The sequence below is a fragment of the Suncus etruscus genome, chromosome 6, assembly GCF_024139225.1.
Source record: "Suncus etruscus isolate mSunEtr1 chromosome 6, mSunEtr1.pri.cur, whole genome shotgun sequence".
Taxonomy (NCBI): domain Eukaryota; kingdom Metazoa; phylum Chordata; class Mammalia; order Eulipotyphla; family Soricidae; genus Suncus; species Suncus etruscus.
The window spans coordinates 136,984,461-136,990,460 of NC_064853.1; positions in this window are offsets into that span (position 1 = coordinate 136,984,461).

A 6,000-nucleotide genomic window follows, 5' to 3' on the forward strand; every position below is an offset into this window, starting at 1 on the left:
ATCACATTAAGATGAAATCTGATACAAACAAAATGAAAATTTAAGATTAATGAAAAATCAAATACATACATATATACATCTATATATCTATAGATATATATATATATATATATATCGGTTTTGGGGCCACACCCAGTGACTCTCAGAGGTTACTCCTGGCTATGCGCTCAGAAATCACTTCTGGCTTGGGGGACCATGTGGGACGCCAGGGTCCATCCTAGGTCAGTCACGTGCAAGGCAAACATTCTACCACTGGGTAACTGCTCCAGCACAAATCTTACTATTAATTTAAAAATTATATGATGGAGCATAACCTATTAAGAATTCTCTTAAGAGGGCCCGGAGAGATAGCACAGCGGTGTTTGCCTTGCAAGCAGCCGATCCAGGACCAAAGGTAGTTGGTTCGAATCCCGGTGTCACATATGGTCCCCCGTGCCTGCCAGGAGCTATTTCTGAGCAGACAGCCAGGAGTAACTCCTGAGCATCGCTGGGTGTGGCCCAAAAACCAAAAAAAAATTCTCTTAAGAAGGAACAGGGAAGTTTGAGAGAACATAAAAGTATGCAGTGTTTGTAGAAACTCACTCTCTACTTGAAATAGTTCCCTCCAGTTACAATACTTAAATTATCACATTACTCATCCAATGTAAGGATACCTGCTAGCCTTGAAGTTATGACAAATCAGGAACAAGAGCCTGAGATAAGAGAAAATCAAAGAAGAGCTGGGGAGGAAAAAGAACCGAGAATGTTCAATGACAGTGGTCAAGCAGGTCCTTCAAGGCGCTAAACCACAGGGGAGTCACTTGAGGAAAGTCTGTTCTGCAAATTCAATTAGATTGGTAAGAATCAGCAATATTAGCACCTCTACATAAACCCCTTAAAGAATCTCTTGTGCTTCAGCAAAAAGGGAACCCCAGCTCTGTCTCCTGCTTTGTCCTGTCTTGCTCCTTGGTCAGAAATTGGCCAGGTCTGATATAAACCCTCTACACACCCAACCAAAAACATGCATCTCTTATTTGGATGCAGGTGGGACATGGCATTTCTATTTCTCAGAAAGTATACGGCTTTAAAATTCAGTTAACTCAATGAAGTTGACAACTTTTCCAGCATACTCAAATAACTGCATGGTAAATAAACTAACCTGAAATGCAGAATATTATTAGTAGCCTTTTAATAGTTCACTTCTCAAGTAACTGGGAATCTAAAACTCTACTATGAACACCAACAAAACTCAAAGAACAATAGGAAAATAAAACTTAATTGCAGCCCCAGATGGGGAGAAAAACCTAGGAAAGTTCATCAAAATGCTTCACACACACTCACTCAAACAATGAAATACTACACAGCTATAAGCCATAAGCAATTTGTTGTTACATTAATGGGACTGCAAGATGTTAAATAAAGTTAAGCAGAAGAAGGATAAATAGAGGATAATGTCACATATATGTGGTCTTTAGAATAACTGGAGTTGGGGACAATGGTTTGAAGGGGTTGCCTAGATCAAATCCTTGGCTCCAGAGTATAGGGGGAAGGAAATAAGTAGAATGGGGAGGGGAAAACAAAAGAAATAACAGCATTGATGGTGGGAATGTTGCACTGGCAAAGGGGGATATTCTGTTTAGGACTGAAACCCATCTACAAACATGCTTGTAATCATAGTGCTTAAATAAAAATTCATTTTAAAAAACCAAATGAGTAATAACAGTTTTCAGGAGACAAGGGGATTTAGATACATTGGTGGTATTAAGAAGGACAGAGCTAAATATTCAACCCATGGAGCCAACAACACTAAAATCGTTAGATCTATATCTACAACTGCAGGTTTAAAACTGAGTTTAAAGCAGAGTCGTGCATGAAATAATACAGATTATGCTAAGAATGAACACATGTAGTATGGCAATCTTCTCCCTTGTATGGACTGTGAGATGCCTCCTAGTAATAGATTTGTTCAGATATGCCAGATCATCTTGAGTAAACTTTAGGGGGTAATAGGAGTCAAAAAATTGTCTATTTCTTTAAGATTCCCCACTTTGCGACATAAAGTTTCTCAAAGTAATATCTGATTACCTCTTGAATGTCCATGGTATCTATTGTGAAATTCCCCCATCAACTTCTTATTTAGTTTATTAATGTTAATTCTCTTCCTGCTAATGGTATTGATATTGTTTATTTTTTCAAATAAAAACACTTGATTTCATTGATCTTTTGGGTTGTTTTATTTCAGAATCCAGTTCATTATTTTCTGTTCTAAATTTTGTTATTTCCCTCTTTTTGCTTACTTTTGGCTCATTTTGTCTGTCATTTTACAATTTCTTAAGCTGTACTGTTATGTTATTTATATAGGTCTTTTCTTTTTTTCTTATGAATTCTTGCAAAGCTATACACTTTCTTTTTAATACTGCTTTCACTGTGTCCCACAAGTTTTGATCAAGTTCATGTCTTCCTTCTCATTTGTTTCTAGGAATTTTGATTTTCTCTCTTACCCATTGGTTGTTCAGTAGTGAGCTGTTTAATTTTAAGATGTTAAGTCATTTCTCTCTATCTGTTTGTAATTCACTTTTATATTCAGTGCAATATAGTCTGAGAAGATAGTTGATACAATATCTGTCCTCTTGATTTTATAGATATATGTTTTATGTCTAAGCATGTGGTCTTATATGTATATGTAAGTATATATACTAAAAGTATACCTAGTATATATATATTAGTATATATATATATATATATATATATATATCTACACTAAGCCTCTTCATTTCTCCATTTCACTATATAGTATATATACATACTAAGCCTCTCCATTTTTATTAATCTCTTTATTTAAACACCTGGATTACAAACATGATTATAGTTGGATTTCAGTCATGTAAAGAACACTCCCCCCATTCATGAGTGCTACATTCCCATTTCGAATGTCTCAAATCTCCCTCCTCACCACCTCTCCCCCACCTGTACTTTAGACAGGCTTCATACTTCCCTCGTTTATTTACATTGTTATTATAGTTCTCAGTGTAGTTATTTCTTTATCTGTACTCATCACTCTTTGTGGTGAGCTTCTTGTAGTGAGCTGGAACTTCCCACCCTCCTCTCTTTTGTCTCTGAAAATTATTGCAAGACTATCTTTAATTTTTTTTAAATCCATAAATGAGTGAGAGTATTCTGCTTCTATCTCTCTCCTTCTGATTTATTTCACTCAGTGTAATAGATTCCATGTACATCCATGTATAGGAAAATTTCATGACTTCATCTCTCTTGATGGCTGCTTTTCCATTTCTTTCTTAAAGCCAGTATATCCTTGTTGAGTTTTAGCCTGTTGATCATTCAAGATATAAAAGAGTGGTGTTGGAGTCTCCCTTTCTATTGACATCTTTCTTCAAGTCTATTAAAGCCTGCCAGGAGGAATGTCTTAGTGCAGAGCCAGAAATAACCCCTGAGCATGGCCAGTGTGACATAAAAACGAAAAATAAATAAATAATAAATAAACACCACGATTGAAGACTGAAGAAACCAGATAAGGCACAAATTAAAAGACAAAAACATCATAAAAATTGTGTAATTTATCTGGTAGGATAAACAAAGCAAGGAGGCAAGAAAATATACAAAAGACCAAAAAAGTGAAACTTTAACTACAAAGGTCCAGTTTCACTGTAATTCAAGACAGGGTAATATTTAAAGACAGCTTTACTGGTAAATATCACAATTTCTAATTACTAAGAATATTGATTCACCATTTTGAAAATATAAAGATAGTTCATAAATCTAAGGTATTTCAAACTGGAAAATTAGGGGCCGGCGAGATAGCATGAAAGTAAGGCATTTGCCTTCCATGCAGGAAAGTGGTTTGAATCCCTGCATCCCATATGGTCCCCCGTGCCTGCCAGGGGTGATTTCTGAAGGTAAATCCAGAAGTAACCCCTGAGCACTGCCGGGTGTGACCCAAAATAAAAACAACAACAAAAAAAAAAAAAAAACAAACTGGAAAATTAATTTTTTGACAAATGCTCTAGCACTATGCCATTGCTCTATCGCCTCTTCTGTTTCTTTTTCTTTTTACCATTTTTATTGAAGTATTGTGACTTACAATAATGTTATTTTTCTTTTAATGTTTTACAACTTATTTTTTATTTAAACAAATTTATTACTTACATGATTGTGTTTGGGTTTCAATCATGTAAAGAACACCACCCATCACCAGTGCAACATTCCCATCACCAATGTCTCAAATCTCCCTTCTCCCCACCCAAGCCCCGCCTGTAATCTAGACAGGCTTTCTATTTCCCTTGTACATTCTCATTATTAGGATAGTTCAAAACGTAGTTATTTCTCTAACTAAACTCATCCCTGCTTGCGGTGAGTTTTATGAGGTGAGCTGTAACTTCCAGCTCTTTTCTCTTTTGTGTCTGAAAGTTATTATTGCAAGAATGTCTTTCATTTTTCTTAAAACTCATAGATGTGTGAGACCATTCTGCATCTTTCTCTCTCTCTCTGACTTATTTCACTCTGCATAATAGATTCCATGTATATCCATGTAGAGGAAAATTTCATGACTTCATCTCTCCTGACAGCTGCATAATATTCCATTGTGTATATGTACCACAGTTTCTTTAGCCATTCATCTGTTGAAGGGTATCTTGGCTATTTCCAGAGTCTTGCTATGGTAAATAGTGCTACAATGAATATAGGTGTAAGGAAGGGATTTTTGTATTGTATTTTTGAGTTCCTAGGGTATATTCCTAGGAGTGGTATAGCTGGGTCAAGCTGGGAGCTCGAATTCCAGTTTTTGAAGGAATCTTCTTATTGTTTTCCATAAAGGTTAAACTAGACAGCATTCCCACCAGCAGTGGATAAGAGTTCCTTTCTCTCCACATCCACACCAACACTAGCTTCTTTGTGACGTGTGCCAATCTCTGGGGTGTGAGGTGGTACCTCATAGTTGTTTTGATTTGCATCTCCCTGATGATTAGTGATGTGGAGCATTTTTTCATGTGTCTTTTGGCCATTTGTATTTCTTCTTTGTCAAAGTGTCTGTCCATTTCTTCTCCCCATTTTTTTTATGGGATTTGATTTTTTTCTTGTAAAGTTCTGTCAGTTCCTTGTATGTTTTGGAGATTAGATCCTTATCTGATGGGTAAAGGGTGAATAGTTTCTCCCACTCAGTGGGTGGCTCTTGTATCCTAGGCACTATTTCTTTTGAGGTGCAGAAGCTTCTCAGCTTAACATATTCTCATCTGTTAATGTCTGCTTTCACTTGGTTGGAGAGTGCAGTTTCCTCCTTGAACATGCCTGTAGAATCAATGTCCTGGAGTATTTTTCCTACGTGTAGTTCTATAAATCTTATGGTTTCGGGTTTGATATTGAGGTCTTTCATCCATTTGGATTTTACCTTCTTAAATGATGTTAACTGGGGGTCTAAGTTCAATTTTTTGCAAGTGGCTAGTCAGTTGTGCCAACACCACTTGTTGAAGAGGCTTTCTTTGCTCCATTTAGGATTTCTTCTTCCTTTATCAAAAATTAGGTGATTGTATGTCTGGGGAACATTCTCTAAGAATTCAAGCCTATTTCACTGATATGAGGGCCTGTCTTTATTCCAATACCATGCTTTTTTGATAATTATTGCTTTGTAGTACAGTTTGAAGTTGGGGAATGTAATTCCTCCCATATTCTTTTACCCAATGATTGCTTTGGCTATTCTAGGGTGTTTATTGTTCCAAATGAATTTCAAAAGTGCCTGATCCACTTCTTTGAAGAATGTCATGGTATCTTTAGAGGGATCACATTAAATCTGTACAATGCTTTGGGAGAGTATTGCCATTTTAATGATGTTAGTACTGCCAATCCATGAGCAGGGTATGTGCTTCCATTTCTGCGTGTCCTCTCTTATTTCGTGGAGCAAAGTTTTATAGTTTTCTTTGTATAGGTCCTTCACATTTTTAGTCAAGTTGATTCCAAGATATTTGAGTTTGTGTGGCACTATTGTGAATGGGGTTGTTTTCTTAATGTCCG